Below are 18858 nucleotides of genomic sequence, written 5' to 3' on the forward strand. Positions count from 1 at the left end.
TCAGATTCATAACATTTAGGGCAGGGCCCTCGTTTTCACTGTAGCCGACATATAGAGGGTATGCACATGTATAAGTGAATGGCAAATCGAGTGGCAAAGTGAGTTTAACATTGTTTATTGTTATTTAATGCAATTAGATATGACTTTTCTGTTTGGATGTATGGGCTGTCAAGGCCAGAAAGTAGTTTTTAGCCACTCAGTAGGCATTCCTGCATAACTTCCTGGTTTGATGATGTCACACGCATACCCTCTATACAGAACACAATTCATTAACAACAGGAAGAGACATTCATATACAACACTATTAAAATACATGAATCAGGGAAAAATACAAACATAAATAAGTAAAAAATGAAATACTCAAAGTACTAAAACAGATAAACCAAAAATGTAATAAAGTGATACAACCTTGAACGAAAACCATTGCCCTGAATTGACCCCAAAAAAGAAAGTGAACTGATTTTTTTAAGGACTTTCTGGAGCTCATTCCAGAAACGTCTTTGTCTCCATATTATTTATCCCCCCATAAAATATACACCCTTATACTTGGTCATAGTCATACTATACAGCATCACACAAGCTACTTTACCTTATACTTGGTCATAGTCATACTATACAGCATCACACAAGCTACTTTACCTTATACTTGGTCATAGTCATACTATACAGCATCACACAAGCTACTTTACCTTATACTTGGTCATAGTCATACTATACAGCATCACACAAGCTACTTTACCTTATACTTGGTCATAGTCATACTATACAGCATCACACAAGCTACTTTACCTTATACTTGGTCATAGTCATACTATACAGCATCACACAAGCTACTTTACCTTATACTTGGTCATAGTCATACTATACAGCATCACACAAGCTACTTTACCTTATACTTGGTCATAGTCATACTATACAGCATCACACAAGCTACTTTACCTTATACTTGGTCATCATAGTCATACTATAAAGCATCACACAAGCTACTTTACCTTATACTTGGTCATCATAGTCATACTATACAGCATCACACAAGCTACTTTACCTTATACTTGGTCATAGTCATACTATACAGCATCACACAAGCTACTTTACCTTATACTTGGTCATAGTCATACTATACAGCATCACACAAGCTACTTTACCTTATACTTGGTCATAGTCATACTATACAGCATCACACAAGCTACTTTACCTTATACTTGGTCATAGTCATACTATACAGCATCACACAAGCTACTTTACCTTATACTTGGTCATAGTCATACTATACAGCATCACACAAGCTACTTTACCTTATACTTGGTCATAGTCATACTATACAGCATCACACAAGCTACTTTACCTTATACTTGGTCATAGTCATACTATACAGCATCACACAAGCTACTTTACCTTATACTTGGTCATCGTAGTCATACTATACAGCATCACACAAGCTACTTTACCTTATACTTGGTCATCATAGTCATACTATACAGCATCACACAAGCTACTTTACCTTATACTTGGTCATCATAGTCATACTATACTGTGTAGTATGCATCACACAAGCTACTTTTCAAATAGGGTATAATTTTGTTTTTATGATTTTTTTTGCCACTCCCATACTTTTCTTTTTTGTTCCTTTATTGAATGACGTCTCAGCTCTGATATTCCACACTGGAGATGAGGCATGTTATCTTAGCTCTGAAATAAATCACCCGTTGAACACACACCTAGAATACCTCAGATAACCTGATGACAGATGACAAGTGTCTTGTCGCTTCAATCAAGCATGTTACAGCCATCTAATTATCTCCTTTTTTATCTGACACCTTCTACATTCTCTCTCGGGCGTTTTCTTTGTGCCATTGTGATCGTTCAGATCTTTGGACAGCACTTTGGCAACTCCTTTTTGAAAAAGCAGCAGTGTGGCGGGGTTCATTCAGTTCACTGTAACCTAAGACAATCTGTCATATTGTCACACACATACGTATACAGTACTGGAACACAGATAACAAATCAGTCCACAGCCAAGAGTAAAAACGTAGTGCAGGTGCGTAGACAAGTGCACAATGCACATCAATTATAAAAGAATGCCTGAAGAATAAGTGCCCAAACTCGTGCACTGTGCAGTTTGGCAGTGTGCAGGCGTGTTCTTTTGTTATTGAGGTAACTTGTGTGCTAGTGCAACAAGTGCTACATACATAGTTATACAAATGATCCCAAGCAGACAGTGAATAAACAGACCATGAGACTCATTTATTAGTAGGCTACAGTACTTAAATAAATGTAAATAAGATGACATTTTTCTGTGCCAAAACCCTTCTTGATTCTTGAGATGATATGCAGTCTTGCATTGCATACGACACTACTATTGCACTACAATAACATTGATCTAAGACTTATACTCAACACTTATACACAAAACCCATAGGATACATGAATATAGGTTTATTAGATGTTAGGCACTGCATGACTGCAGATGTGCAGAATAAGCTTATTTGTGCACATGGAATGGCAATCTTCCCATTTGCCCTGCCTACTTCCTTAAAAAAAGTGTTATAGTATAAAAGAAAGAATAAAATAACATAATTTTGCTTTTCAAAACAAAAAAATATGAAAGCAAGTTAGAAATAGAAAAGAAAGTAGAAAAGGAAAGGTACAAAGAGAGATCTAATCCTCATTGAATGAGGATTAAAGGTCACACTCTGCCCTGAGTGAAGGTAGTGTGGGCCAAAAATGCCACTGAACCAGCTCTCCAAAAAACACTCAAATGGCAAAATTACTAAGGAATAGCAAGTCAGAGTCCTTTTATGCAAAAAGCAATATGTTTAATTCACCTTTAGTGTCTAGCAACAAAATGTTTTTCCAAAGAAATACAGCAACGGTATTTACATAGATGGCTGAACAGATTGGTCCTCCCTCCACTACAGCCAACATCGACTGCTGGACAGTGGCAGATCCCCCTTCTTATAAAGGCTATAGGCCCCTACCACTGGACCGTACCAACCTGAATTGCTTCCACAATTAACAGCCCCATGTCCAGAGACAATAACTTCATATTCACATTTAAAGTGTCACATTATTCACCAAAATATCCACATACAGTAGTAATGATAATTAGAGTTCTCTATATACAAAACCATTGTTGGTACCATGTCCCCCACACAAACCCACAGTTGGTATGCTCCCTACCCTGGAGCCAATAATTGACAATCAATCATCAATCTTCAAACAGTCAAAAGTCAAATAAATGTGATCGTCTGCCAAATAATAAACAAGAATAATTCAAAAGTTCAACCCCATTTGTTAAAAGTTGGTGTCAGTGGCAGGGTAGCCTCGGAAACGTTTTATTTCCTGGAAGAAATAAATAGTGGCAGGGTGAACTGTCACAAAAGGATCCCATTTATTTTGGAATGTAGTTAGATGACCTCTGGTAGAATATCTGATTCTTTCTCATTTTAAAAAGGACATTCTACTTCTTCTAAGGGTGCGTTCATACCTAGAGGAAGAAATAGAGTCCGCAACACTGGTAGGAAAAACTCAGCTCCACTGGTTAATTGATTCAACGTTTCGATCGCTGGGATCTTCTTCAGGAATGGCGTGCACTGTGCGGTCATACCTATGTGGGCGGATTCTTCTTCAGGAGTGGCGTGCACTGTGCGGTCATACCTATGTGGGCGGATTCTGCCAATGCTTTTCAATGGGAATGGACCGCTTTGTGGTTGCCATTCACGGATTTGTAAATACATTAGCAGAATCTGCCCCTTAATAATGCCTTTATAGACGCATTATCAGACGACGTCACACTGATAAGAAACGGCATGCGCGCGCATAAAGGCAGCAGAAGAACACCACCTCTCATAAGATGCAATGGAAAAGTTCTAACTGCACTCACGTGTAAAAAATGCCCCATCAAACTTTCAGATGCTGTTTTTCTCCCAGTGTGGAGGAAGAATGATTAGGATTTTTATTGTGATCCCTCGCCCTTGAAATATATAATCCTTGGTTTCTGTTGTGTTTGAACAATAATAGCAATTCAATTGTATATCAGCTGTTCTCTGTGCGCAATACTGTTGGGCTTTGAAGTATAAATGTCTTATAGGGTGCATCTCACTAGCCAACTCACAAGAGGAGGTTGAATGGACTGAAACCAGCGCTCCCCAAAACAACAGGTTTGGAGATCTGTTGGGAATTGATTACATGAAACAGTCACCCGTGCGCCCAGTCCCAATGTTTGTAAACAAATAATTGGTCAGCACTCAAAATAAGAACAGAAAAATCTATGTTCAGCATGAACGGCACTGACCGCACCCTAATCCATTTGGGTGGGTGGTTTAGTACATGGTTCATGTCAAGGACCCCCAAAATGATACTCATTAGCATGTGGACCCCCCATTTGAAAATATATGCCAAGGACCCCCATTGAGAGCTGACTTACAATAAAAACTGCTGCAATGTAATGAATAATAATAATAACCAATTGAATCAGTCACTCCACTGAACAAGCTATACAGTTCCTACAGACTGGAGTCAATTATTTGAGATAATCACAATTGTTTTGTCATAGTCGCACATTTGATGATGCCTGCGGTTCTGAAATACCTTACCAGAGATGAGTCATGTTATCTTATCTCTGGAATCACTTGTTGAAAACACACGTACCTCAGAACAATGGTCTTCCCACTCAACCGTAAACAGACTAACATTTACAGTATATTAAGTGCATACAGGATTACAGGTACAGTAGACTATTGTCTGCACATTTCAAAAGTGAAAGGTCAAGGACTTTCCTGACATTTTGAATAGGCTACCTCTAAAATGTAAATAAATACATAGACTATATCAAAAGTTAACCAAACTATATAGGCCTACTATAAAAAAAATGGTCAAATATTGGCCAAATTGTCAAATATTACCTAAGGCCAATTTAGTTTTTTAAACAGCCGATCTGCAAGCTCACAATTGCGAGGCGTGGTGAGCTTGTAGTTCGGCTATTTTCACAATGTTTCTGTGGGGGGGGGGTTCAACAGGTGGTCCCTGCATGACCATTCATTTAGTAATGCAGGACTTGTTGATTTTTAAACGTTTCTTTAACACTAGTTGAGAAACAGTGAACTGAATGACCTGGTGACCTATGATGACCGTCCGTGTAGTCGTTTACTGACAAGTTGGAGGTCAAGAAATTCAACAGAAAAAGTTGAGTTTGAATCTCAAGAGGGGGAAGTGCATCGTATTATCATTATTATCAGAGTCATTATTATTAGGAAATTATTAGTAGTCAAGTAGACCATTGGTTGAGAAACAGTGGGATGTATGTATACACATGGGATGCATAGCAAGTGTCACAAATGCACTAGCCCATTAGCCCATATCCCCTGCACGGTGCACCCATCCAACACAACAGTGGTCCCCACGTTGATTCTAAATCAGGGTGGTGGTCCCTCGTTCACAATCAGTTGAAAACCCCTGATTTAGGGGGTCACCGTCACGGCCTGAAAAGGTTCAGAAACAAACTGCCTCAGTCAGATGACGGTGTCTTTTCTTTTAAATAACACGCGTTCCTCTATCATCCCTCTATATTATTATCTCCCTTTTATCTGTGGTCCTTCTACATTCTCTCTTGGGCGTTTTCTTTGTGCCATTGTAATGGGACTTTGGTAACTCCTGTTTAAATAATGTGTTATATGTTTAAGACATAGGTCCGTCACAAATTAGTAATCGTCTAATCGCAATTTTCTGAGATAATCACAATTATTTAGTCATAATTGGATTGTAGTTGTGAATCAACAGTTAAAAAAGCACCCAGATAATATTGTGGGTTTAGGGTAGGGGGTGGAACAGAAGCCCTTAAAACAGCACAAATAATATAACACTGTTGATCCTGAGCCACACCCACACACCCCACACAGCCTTCCTCTGAAAGGGAGTGAAATTGGTAGCCTTGGGGGTGAGGAAATAAATTAGCTTAAAACAAATCTATGAATAGAATTGTACATGTCGAGCAATTACACACCACTTTGAGAGGAAATCACCGAAAAAGCCTTTAAGCCTTTGGGCTAATCTTTTGTAAGCCTGTATGTATGCAAGTAGGTGTATATTGTACATGCCACATTACCACCATGTTTGTATTGTGCAGTAAGTGGTAAGTATACACCAGGGGTGCCCAAAAGGTAGATCACAAAGGCTGTGCAGGTAGATCACATGACATGCCCCTAAAGAATATTTCATTTAAATATATTGAAGAAAAAAAACGATTAAAAAAAAGAAAAGAAAAACATTTCTCCCCCTCTATTTCCCATTCCAAGTGCATTTGTCTTATACTGTACAGAATGTAACACAAACTCTACTATTCCGAAGCCCCCTCAGGTACATATTTAAACAATTTTCAGCAATGGTATAATAATTGATTTGGTGGGTAGATCTTGCCGAGCTGGTCATTTTGAAAGTAGCTCTCAAGTCAAAAAGTGTGGGCACCCCTGGTATACACACTAAATGTGCTTGTAGGCTGCTGCGGTTTAGGGATTTATTTTCTGCGTTTTTCCAGTTTTCTGAACGGCAGCAGCCTGCAGGGACCTTTACCTTTACTGCACATTCTTTTGCGGTTGAATGAAAGACATATACCGTCACTGCTGGGTGGAAATCTGTCATGTCCAAACAAAACCTGTTCCATAAATGTTACGCGCTGTGAGCTTAGTAATGTAGATCTTCTATTTACTACTTTTACGTGACACTGTTGTATGACGAAGTATAGGGTGTTAATTCGCAGGAAAAGAAACAATCAATTGTCAAGCATACAGTATGAGGTGAAATATGGAGATAGAGTTGTGCATGTGAAACAGAATACTGTATATTTGAAGAGGGGAAAAGTGAGAAATCTATGTGTAGAGACAGACAGTCAGACATATCTATGTGTAGAGACAGACAGACAGTCAGACATATCTATGTGTAGAGACAGACAGACAGTCAGACATATCTATGTGTAGAGACAGACAGACAGACAGACAGTCAGACATATCTTACTTGGTCTTGTAGATCAGACGGCATGCAGAAGGTGGAAAGAACTGTGCTTCTCCAAGCGCACCGGCCTTTTATGTGGGACCGCACCCCGGCCTTCTACTGTAGCCCCGCCTCCTTCTGACACGACACACCCACAGGGGGAGTGACCATGATCTCGTACCACCCACATATAGGGCATAGCAGGGGTGGGCATTTTGTGGTAACACAGATAGAAGACATTTGAGCCTATACAGATATCCGAAAATATTTATCTAAATTATTTTAAGAATGGAACGAAGCCAACCAAGGCTCCCGGTGAATCATGACCATAATGCTGCATGCACATGGAATCAGGCCAGCGGTAGACGACAAAACGGACTTCATGTTAGTGGACGGGAGCAGGGCGGTACACGGAACAGGACGGCGCGGCCGCCCGGCAGCCAGAACCGGCGATGGTATCAATGTTCAAATATTTAATCTTTTTACCGTGCTGTGACCGTCCAGCAGGTTTTGCCGGGTGCTGGCGTCTACCGCTTGCCTGATTCCATGTGAATGCAGCATAACACATTCATTGATTCTGTGTCCAAACATATTTGAAAACCGCAAAAAAAAAAAAAAATATTCAATTATTTTGGGACACAGAATCAAAGAATCAAAATCAAACTCTAAATTTCCATTTTCCAGCCATTCAGTTGCAACAATAAAAACTTTTTTTTTTTATTTTTATTTGGGGACCCCCCAAAATAAATTTGGGGCCCTCCCGCGGGGTCGTGACCCCCAGGTTGAGAACCCCTGCTCTAGCCCATATGGGTGCTGGACAAACGGCAATACAAGGAGAAAATAGAGTCTGTGTAGCTCTTCTCACAACATTGACGACACATGGGTCGGGTTCTTTATAAACAGGCATTTATTCAGGCATTCTTCTCATCCCTCAGTTGTTCCACCATGCCATGAGAACTGTATGTTCACACAAAATAATAAACGATAATCAACAAATTATACCACAGTACATAATATTGACCAAACAAATTCAAATACAAAACATGTAGAAATGTGCGATGCACGTGTCCATCAAACACAACAAACAAAGAGAGATATAGGCCTACCTTGTTGGCCGATTGTTGTGTAAAAGAGGTTCTTCGTTCCTCTTGAGTTGCATACAAGTACGTCTTTAGAATGTCTTTGACCGTCTGTGCTCGGCATTCAGACGTGTTAAATAACTTTAGCAGTGCGATTATCATGTAACACTATAAGCTGCAAGTGTACAGCACCTCCTTAGTTAGACCAGAATCCGAGTGAGTGAGACAAAAATGTTTGCACCACCTGTGTGCAATCAATGCCATACAATCAATCAATCAATCAATCAATCAATGATGGTCCAGTGTAGCTACTGACAAATAGGGAACTTTGTTCTGCCTCAGAAAGTTATCACGTCATGTTTTTACATTTTTAACCTCATGAAATCAATAATGAACCACTTATGTATTGTGTATCATGACATTATTATGAATTATGCTTTATGAACTTATGACCATGAATTTTGGTATTTTATTATTTTATAGTAAGCATTGACTGTTGACAGCACGCAATTAACACTGGTTTCTACTCAGCTCATCTGCTTTTATTGCTTCAATACCTGGTTGGATCTGCTTCAGGAATAATACAGCTTCCACTGTGATAGGCTAATGAGCGGTGACTAGAACCACCTGAGCTCTGTGATAGGCTAATGAGCGGTGACTAGAACCACCTGAGCTCATAACAATCAACATGTAACCATTTCTCCAACACAAGGCAATACTAAACACATCGCATAACAAGTTTGCATAATGAATCCCAAATAACAAGATATAGGCCTACAGAATAGACAAAATTCTACTCTAAGAGATCAGTATCAGGATCCAGTACAGGACACAAATAGGTAGCAGTTAATCCCATTTCATTTCAGAAGGACTTATTAATTTTTTTTCTTTTTCTTTTTTCTTTTGTTTTAAAGGACATATCGCTGGGAAGTCCCAAACAAACCTACTGGCAGGGAAGCTGAACAGGGCCAGAGTAATATCTCCCAAACTGTGAACAAATGGATACAAGAGAGAAGATATTGAATTAAGAGGACTAGTAGATCTTTGCACTATAGGGTCCTTAACTCTTTGAGAGTTTCATGGATTTCTATATAGTTTTTAGACTTCTCTATGGCAGAATGGCGTTTTTGAATGATTTATTGAAAATTCTCTGTTGTGAATGTGTGACAACGAAAGACCTTCAGAGAAAGCTTGGCTTGTCTGCTTCCAGGAAAAAAATTAACTGAGTTGATAAAATGTTTAGTTGTGGTGTTGGAAGCCATTTAAAAGAGCCTGCATTTACACTGGGTAGTGTTTCTAGGACAACAAAAAAAGTTATGACCGGTTGAAGTTTTATTTTCTAAATAACTTTTTTTCTGCTGGGCGTACATAGCCATGCAATATCTCATTTTAAAGGGTGAGTTGTCTAGTTCAATTAAAATAAAATAAAAAGTTTCTCACATGTACCACTGTAGATATTTTGCCATCTATAAATAGCATGGTCAGTCATGATCAATCTGACCTATCCAGCTAAAAGTCCCCCTAGCTCTGAAATGGAACATCATATAAACTCAATTCTTTTTTGGGGTAAAATTAGACATTCTAACGCACATTTTGATATATACCATGTTTACATAGTCTTACCAGTACCGTGTCTATTCATGCATGTATCTCAAAAACCTGTTGTGAAGAAACAGTTTTGATAAAAAACTCATCCAAGGACATTGTTTTGATATGACTTTGTGCCCATGATATGTATCAAAATATAGACTTGAATGTATACTGTATTATAACAAAAAAAATTGGGTTCTTACCATCTACCGTTACAGAGTAAATCACAGTTGAAACTCACTTAGTCAAACCATAAACCTCAGACTAGTGAACAAAATAGCCATGACAGGTCTAACTCATTGTAAAAGCTTGTCTTTTATTTTTTATGACTACTAACATAATACAATTATAATAAATATTACAGAAAATAAATAGGCCTACATACAAAACAGTTGTCCCCAAACTCCCCAGTGTCCCCAAACCACTGCATTCCAGTTGTTCTTGACGGTGTGTGTGTGTGTAGGCTAAATTAAAAAAAAAACAACTGAAATGAATGAATGCATCCGGTTCAGTGTCGGAGAACTCCATCGCAGTCTTGACTCTTCGTCTTCATCATCATCATCATCATCCTCCTCCTCCGATGCCAGTTCTAAATATATAAAAATAAACATTTAGCTGTAGTCAGCCCGGCCAATAGCCAGTTGGGGGGGGACGGGGGGACGTAGGCTATCTGACATCATCGTCATCATCATCATCACACGGAGACACACTAAACAATGTACAATCATGATTGTATACAATATACAATGAATGCAATTATCATGCAAGCTCAGACGTCAATGAAACGTCATACAGATCTTATATAATACGCTACTGTTAGCTTCACTCCCCGTCCCCCCTCCGATCCTTGTAGCAACGTCATCATAACCACGCGTTGCTTCAGTAAACGATGCATGTTTGTTCTCCGTCTTTGTAGACAGTAAATAAAAGGAGCGAACATTACTCTAAAGATCAGATCGCCTATAAGGCACGCTACAATATAAAATACTTGTACTGCCATGCGTGCATGCCTGCTACGATACATTTGTACTGCACCAACCAACCGATCGACACCAACCCCCCCCTCCAGCCCTTAGCCAGCACCAATGCACCGACCAACACCATTAGCCAGCACCTTCGGTGCTGGCTAATGGCTGGGGGCCATCGTGGTGAGTCATTCTGGCGTCATGATCTGACTAGTAGTAGTAATTATCCAAGCATCTATTTGTAGCGATCATCTTATGATTTCTGATCACTATAGAAGGGCATTTTCTACAATAAGATTACCTCAAAACATTCCGGGTTGATCGTCTTCTTCAATGGTTTCCCGGTATAGCTCATCGGACGACGATGGGGAGACAATGAAAAAAGGAGGGAGGGAGCAGCGAGTCTCGCTGTAAGCACTGGACCAGGGCTACTCCGCCTGGAGAAGGCGACTGGGACGCGTATGGATCAATACTACTACCACAAATCTCGCTCAAATAAATAGTACTGCTTTCAACTTTTTCTGCTAGAAAATCGCTCGGGCGAGACGGCAAACAGGCAAAACAATGAAGACTCCCTCTGCCCCCACTGTTTACAGGGGGTGGGACCAGCTTCCAATGGCAACACGTACACGTGTGTCACGTGACACGGGTTTTCTGGGTAATGTAGTTGGAATATAAGCTCAGGAATTTAAACAGCGCTTCGGAGCATATTAATATGTTTAGATTCATCAAAAACTGTGAAGACGCCAATTGGCGTCATTGATCATTTACGGAATTCTGATGAAGACGCCAATTGGCGTCTTTCATCTTCTAAGGGTTAAACATCAGATCACCTACAGAGACCATAGACGGAATGAGAAATGTAAGAGACAAATTCATAAGGCGAGTCATTCAACATTACAGTGTAGGGCCCACTGAAATACGGTATGGGTTCAAAACAATATGTAAAGGGGGACATTACCCAAAATCGTACTCTAAAGTATACACTACTGGACAAGGAAAACTCTGGTGTGGCCGAAATAGTAAAATTACAGAAAAGGTCTGATGTCAAAAGACTCGTTCAAGCCTCTCGCCATAGTACTAGGCTTGGGCACCCTCTTGAATTCTTATAGGTGACCTCAAGCTACAAGAATCAGTTTACTTTTACTGACGAAACCACGTTCACCCCCAGTGGAAGTCAGACAGCCTAACACAGGTGACTGAGTCTGTGGGACAGGAACACTGGTAGCCCCCTCCAGGTGAGAGCAGACACAGGTGACTGCAGCCTCCATTGTTGGTCTGACATGGATGACCGGACACTGCAGGGTGGAGAAAACATGCAGATATGGAAGGAATATGAGAACACACACCAAATATGTTACAACAGTGCTTTTTAAACCTGTTGTAACCCAAGACACACCGATGTGTCAGAGTCAACATCATAAGGCACACCTTTCTTTCTTTCTTTCTTTCTTTCTTTCTTTCTTTCTTTCTTTCTTTCTTTCTTTCTTTCTTTCTTCATTATTATTATTCATTATTAATTTTTGAATAGTTAAAATAGCCAATCTACAAGCTCACAAGGTGTCGATGTAGATTGGCTATTTTAACTATTCAAAAATGTTTTTCAAAATAGTAAAAAAGGCTAATTAGTTTAGGGATAAGGAGGTTAGCATAGCATGGACGAAAATAGAGCCCAATGTCTCTCAGTGTGGGACAAAATGACGAAAATCAAGTTGAAGACCTTTTCGAATTGGATGGAAAAAACGAAAGTATGTATTGGAGACAAAGTCATCAAGTCACGTGAGGAACGTGAATTGCTGGGACGATTTTTAGTCATCAAAGGCAGCCGACCAAGTTTAGTTCCCAAACTTGAGGAGACAATTGGTGAATATGAGATGTCAATAGTTCACCGTTCTCTCCCTGATGGCACCCTGTACATTCCCACAAAGTCAGTCTTCTACTGCATGCAGTACAGATCCTGTACTGTAAATCGCTCTGGATTAAGAGCATCTGCTGAATAGTAAATTGTATAAACCCGTTGTAACCAAGAGACACTCGATGTGTGTAAGTAAAAACAATATATAAAATAAATAGCTGTTCTACAAGTTCACAACACATCCCATTGTGATGCATTGTGAAATTGTACATCTGTTGTTTATTCAATTATTAATTTTAATTTTGTTTATTTATCTATTTTTTATGTTGTGGGGTAGGTATAAAATTAAAATATGTCCACATATAATGCAATAATATTAAGCTTGCCCATAAAGGCATTATCAGAATAGGGACGACAGGTTGTTTATACAACACTTTTCAAAAGATATCAAATAATACAATAATATACAATAAATAAAAGTCATTAAAACAACATGTACAGTAGTATAATAATGAGTGTTACAGACCTTCAGGATGTCTATAGGGGTGGTAGATGTTGATGGAAGATATGCCAAAAATGCCATGTGGACGACGTTCCAGGTTGAGGTTGCTGACGAGTGTGGTCTTGTCGACGACGATACCCTGAGTCTTGTTGGCTCTGTAGATGTGTCTGGATTCGTCCCACGCGTCTGTCCAGTAGATGTGATCCTCAAACACAGTAAATACGTCCCCGATAAAGTCCTGACTCACAACTACAGACGCACAAAATAAAAAAACACAGAAAAAGGGTCAGACTGTTATAAAATGCACGAGTGTATTACAGACAGGCACGTGCAGAGAGTGTTAGGGCCGATTCATACTCCTATTTTACCGCTGTTTCGGCGCTGTAGTACCGAAATGATTTCGGCTCGTCAGAAATTTTCAGTAGCACCGAAGAGCCGACTTTAGGACGGTACCCGCCCCCCCCGAACCTCAAATGACGTCACATTGTAGGCTCTACAGAGCCGAACCGACTTTTATTCGGCTCTATTATAGGAGTATGAATCGGCCCTTAGAGGGGCAGGGGCTGAAATCCCATAAGAGGGCACTTTTGGGCCTTGGCCAAAAAATAGCGAAAATAGCTGATCTACAAGCTCACAACGCGTCGCGCTGCGACGCGTTGAGAGCTTGTAGATCAGCTATTTTCGGGGCGCAACCCTGCACTCTTTAGCTATAGGGATGCGGTGTAACGACATGGATTTAGAAACAAATTAATTCAATGCAAAATGCTGCGTTCAAGTTCAGGAGACTTCGGGAAAAGAAAATATCCTGAATGGTGCTTCCGGTATAGGGCATTTGCATTTCTTTCACCATAGTAAATGCTGCATTTGTGGTCTGGAGAGGGCAGTTGTTTTACAGACGGGTAAAAGGGCAGGGGCTGAAGCCCCCTTTGATGTCTATGTGTGCACGTCCCTGATTACAGAGAAGTATTACAAAAGAAAAATGTTTCTCACTGCTTTCCTTGCTTTTTCTTAAACTAAATTATTTAACCCATTTAATAGGCCTGACCTCGAAATTTAAAAAAAATCTTCTAAATCCTCCAGTTTTCTGAAATAAATATTTCTCACGATTTAAAAAAAAATAGCAGACCTACAAGCTCGTAGCGCGCCACCGAGTGGCGCGCTACGAGCTTGCAGGTCTGCTATTTTTTGAAACATTGTAGCTTTTGAGCTTGTAGATCTGCTATTTTTCAATTGCTAAATTATAACAGAATGTTTAAAACACCAAAAGGGGTTCCCGCCCACAATGGGTTAAACTAAATTCTTTAAAGTACATGATCAATACTAAAAACTAGAAATGAAAAAAAGAAGGCTAAACTGTGCGTGCACACCTGTGTGTCTGTTGGTTCCATCCAGGTTGGCACACTCAATTAATTGCCCATTGTCAGTCCACTGAGTCCAGTAGATGTGATCATTGATGTAGTCTAACGTCAGGCCTGTGGGCATGGAGATCTTATCCTTCACGATGACTGTCCTGCTGGTGCCGTCCATCCCCATCCTCCCTATGTGGGGGTTGTTGTTACTTACTGACCAGTACAAGTATCTGTCAGGGAGACAGTGTGTCAGGGTCACTATTCACAAGTAAGACGCGCGAACGCGGGAAGCGAACGCAGCTCGTATATTGCAATAACAACAATTAGAATAAATTACGTACTTTAAGGTTTTTTTTTTGTTTTTTTTAAGTTTTTTTTTAAGTTAAGTTTTTTTTAAGTTTTTTCTTTTTAAGTTTTTTTTTAAAGTTACGTTTTTTTGTAATTTTTTTCTTTTTAAGATTGTTTTTTAAGTTAAGTTTTTTTTAAGTTTTTTATTTTTAAGTTTTTCTTTTAAGTTACGTTTTTTTGTAAGATTTTTTCTTTTTAAGATTTTTTTTTAAGTTAAGTTTTTTTTAATTAAGTTGTTTGTGTGTGTGTGTGTGTGTGTGTGTGTGTGTGTGTGTGTGTGTGTGTGTGTGTGTGTGTGTGTGTGTGTGTGTGTGTGTGTGTGTGCGTGTGTGCGTGCATGTGTTTTTGTGTGTGATACAGCTGCGCCCTCTGGTGGTGGGCGGGTGGTGTTACAGCGTGACACACACACAGACACACAGACACACAGACAGACAGACATGATCTGCTGGGTCTCATAGTAAATGCTCACTGCGTTCGCAATCACTGCGTTCGCAACAACTAATCACACATTGTGCAAATACAATATGAGAGCTATCGAAATAACAAATCAAAAGCCAATATATTTCTTCAAAAACAGTGATGATAATTGCAGATCTACAAGATGACAACGTGTCACATCATCAGCTTGAAGATTGGCTATTTTCCTTATTTTTCAGAGCTTTTTGAATGCAGTGTTTGGTTGATGATGTCACCACAGTATTCTTACCCGTAGCGTACATCCACAGCTATGTTCATTGGCTGGCCCAGGCCAGTGTTGACCAGGACTGTTGGGTAAGACCCGTTTAGTTTGGACACCTCTATGGCGTGATGCACGGGGTCAGTCCAGTAGAGGTTACCTCCCACCCAATCAACAGCCAGACTCGTTGATGTCATGGTCGACGTGTTGTGAATGACCTGTCAATGAACCAAACATATACCATGCCTTCATGCTTTACATATGATAGTCAGAGCAACTTGTCAAAGTGTGGGCTGCATGTGGTGGGGATGGCGTGTGTGTGTGACGTGTGTGCGCGTGTGCGTGTGCGTGTGTGTGTGTGTGTGTGTGTGTGTGTGTGTGTGTGTGTGTGTGTGTGTGTGTGTGTGTGTGTGTGTGTGTGTGTGTGTGTGTGTGTGTTGCATGCATGTATTGGATTAGAATGAGAGAGATTGTTTTTTTTTAAAAGGCAAAGAGTATGCTCGACTGCACTGGCCTAAACGTTGGTTCTAAAACTGTTTCAACATTATGACATTTGTAATCAGTTTATTTGGCCTCCAAAATACAAGCCTACAACACCTCCAGATATTTAAAAACCAAAGTTAGTTTACCAGTGAACAGCAAGGCAGAGGCGTCCACCCCCCCTGAGTCCAAGTTAGGCTAGACCGAATACCTAAGCACGTATGTATAAACTGGAGACCTCCCAAAATGCGTACATTCTTTGTGAGGCATTCTTAGGTATTATTTAACAATTTGGCAAAATGTTTTACCGTTAAATGTTTTAACCTTGCACCATGGCAAGTGTTTTCTAACCTTTAGAAAACTAATAATACCTTACACTACTCGTTACAGGATAACATAACAATATTACAGTTACCCATTTTGGGGGCGGGAACCCCTTTTGGTGTTTTAAACATTATGTTATAATTTAGCTATTGAAAAATAGCAGACCTACAAGCTCTACGAGCTTGTAGGTCTGCTATTTTTGAAAAGTCGTGACAATGTGGCGCAAATGTTTGAATATATATTCTTTCAGAGCGAATGTTTTGAACTCAAATCTTTGCTCAGGCCTAAATGGGTTAAAAGTAACTTGTTACTGCCCAACTGGCTATTATAGTATAAGTACTCTGAGTACTACTAATTTTGAAAACAATTCAACAATTCAATTCATTCCTCCTCATAGTTGTCATTGTCACACCGACCTGGACATCTCTGCCGTTGATGTGCATGCCACGGATCAGGCTGCGCGGGGGGAAGAATTCTGTCATCTCTATCCAGTAGATCATCTGCTGCTGATAGTCAAAGTCCAGAGACAATGCAACCTCCAAGTCCTGTCGCAGCAAAGCAGTTGCCCACTGAGCATTTTTTGGTCTAATAGACGTCTAATATTCGTCTAAAGGGCCGTCTAAAAATGCTATAAAAAACGGCTACAAATGAAAGTTTTTTAGACGTATATTCTCAGACTGGAACTCAGTGTAGAATATTGTATAGGATTACATAGGATGTGTCGTTATGTCCAGTTGGTTTTCACCTGTTTGAGCACTGTGGAGCTGGAGCCGTCCAAGCTTATCTTCATCAGGATGTCTCTGTTGGCTACGATGAGGAAGGGCTCCACCTCTGGATAAAGTGAGATATTGCACTTGAGTTGGTCAGACAGACAGACAGACAGACAGACAGACAGACAGACAGACAGACAGACAGACAGACAGACAGACAGACAGACAGACAGACAGACAGACAGACAGACAGACAGACAGACAGACAGACAGACAGACAGACAGACAGACAGACTTAAAAAAACCTTTAAAATCAATGTAGTCTTTTCATGAGAATAGAATACAGAACAGTAATTAGGCAGTATTTTAACTTGCAGTGTAAACATGATGTACAGTGTGCATTCATATATTGAAGCAGAGACTCACCATCTTGAACATGAAGATGCACTTCTATGTATGAATCAATCAATGCTCTCTCCAGTCCACACCAGTAGGTTCCAGAGTCTGACCTCCTGAGTTCAGTGATGGATGCGAATAAGTTTTTTCCTGAGTTTCTCAAACTGATTCTATTGCTTACTACAGTTTCACCAGACTCTGCCTTGATAACGAAGTCATTTGTGCCGCATGGACTTCTACAGAGGTACTTTGGGTACTCGGTGTCGGTCCAGACATCCCATTTAGAGCACTTGAAAGACACTTTTCCCCCAACATGGCCTGTTATGCTGATAGGCTTCTTCGCAGTACTCAACACTGCAACGCAAGAGATAAGCAACGAAACAGCTCATCAGTATGACACACAACTTATTCACACAACTTAGGGACATTATTGAGCAGCGCTAGCCCCTCCTATATACAGGTTTAATGTTTAATAAAAATAATAATAATAATGAATTGCATTCTTATAGTGCTTTTCCAAGTGCTCAAAGGCCAAAGCGCTTTACAATGGTTCATTCATTCATACATTGGGAGGTGAAGCGGCGAACAGTCGACGCCAGCGTCCTCACTTCCACATTCACACACCGACGGTGGCGAGCTCACACCGACCGACTCATTGGAGGCAATGTAGGGTTCAGTGTCTTGCCCAAGGACACTTCGACATGTGGACAGGAGGAGCCGGGATTCGAACCGCCGACCCAGGGATCATTGGACGACCTGCTCTACCTCCTGAGCCACAGCTGCCCTGTTTTGTTTTAAAAACGCCATATTGTCAATGGACAGAATTTAATGTTTGTTTTGTCACCGTTTGTTTTACATCATCATTACATCACCTAATCATAGCAACATGAGTTAGACTTTAATATATTAAAAAATATATTAATTTGCCTCCTAATTTGCCTAAGATGATAAGAGCGCCCCTGACTTCACACAAAGCCCACGACAGCTCCCGACCTGACGTGATATTTGTCCGGGCGCACGCCAAAGTTCATGTTCACGCTGGAATGATAAATGCCGAAAATTGGCGTAACGCCCATATTTGGGCGTTTGTAGATCTGTTTGTAGATCTACAAACGTCTCTCTTTTGGGCATCGACCTTGAACGTTTGGAAACCAATGCTGTAAACTATTATGAATTAAGCTACAATAATGAAATTAAAAACTCACAGTGTACAGCAACAGTGGGCCTCATGCGCCAACCGTTCTTAAGAAGTTCTTAAGAGGAAATTTGTTCTTAGACCCACTTAGGAGGTTTTTAAGAAGGTTTTGGGATCCCTCAATCTTTTCTTAGCTGTGATTTGTTCGTAGGTAAGAACAGAATCTACGCACACTGTGGAGCACTCTTAGGGTGCCTTTTTCGTTCTTAAGTGCAATCTGAAAACATAAAGGGAAAACAGCGCCATCTGCATGATGCTCAAAGTTTGGTCTGTGGACCTCAAAGGGTCCTTGAGGAAGTTACAGGCAGTCCAGAATATTTTACCACTTTAATCCCATTTTATACTTTGAAAATAGCCAATCTACAAGCTCACAAACGCGTCCCATTACTGCCCATTTTGAGCTTG

General features: G+C 40.2%; 1 protein-coding gene across 2 annotated transcripts in view; it reads right to left on the reverse strand.

The window, feature by feature from the left end:
- LOC306915206 (uncharacterized protein) overlaps window positions 1-7116 on the reverse strand; it is a 21916-nt gene extending 14800 nt beyond the window's left edge. The window contains exon 1 of one of the 2 annotated variants that reach the window (XM_079492480.1): window positions 7009-7116. The gene's annotated coding sequence lies outside the window, so the exon portion shown is untranslated. The remainder of the gene's footprint in view (window positions 1-7008) is intronic. The other variant, XM_079492479.1, reaches the window with a different exon arrangement.
- Between the last annotated feature and the right edge of the window lie 11742 nt (window positions 7117-18858).

This window comes from Electrona antarctica (assembly GCF_951216825.1).
Source record: "Electrona antarctica genome assembly, chromosome: 22".
In the NCBI taxonomy this organism is placed as follows: Eukaryota; Metazoa; Chordata; class Actinopteri; order Myctophiformes; family Myctophidae; genus Electrona; species Electrona antarctica.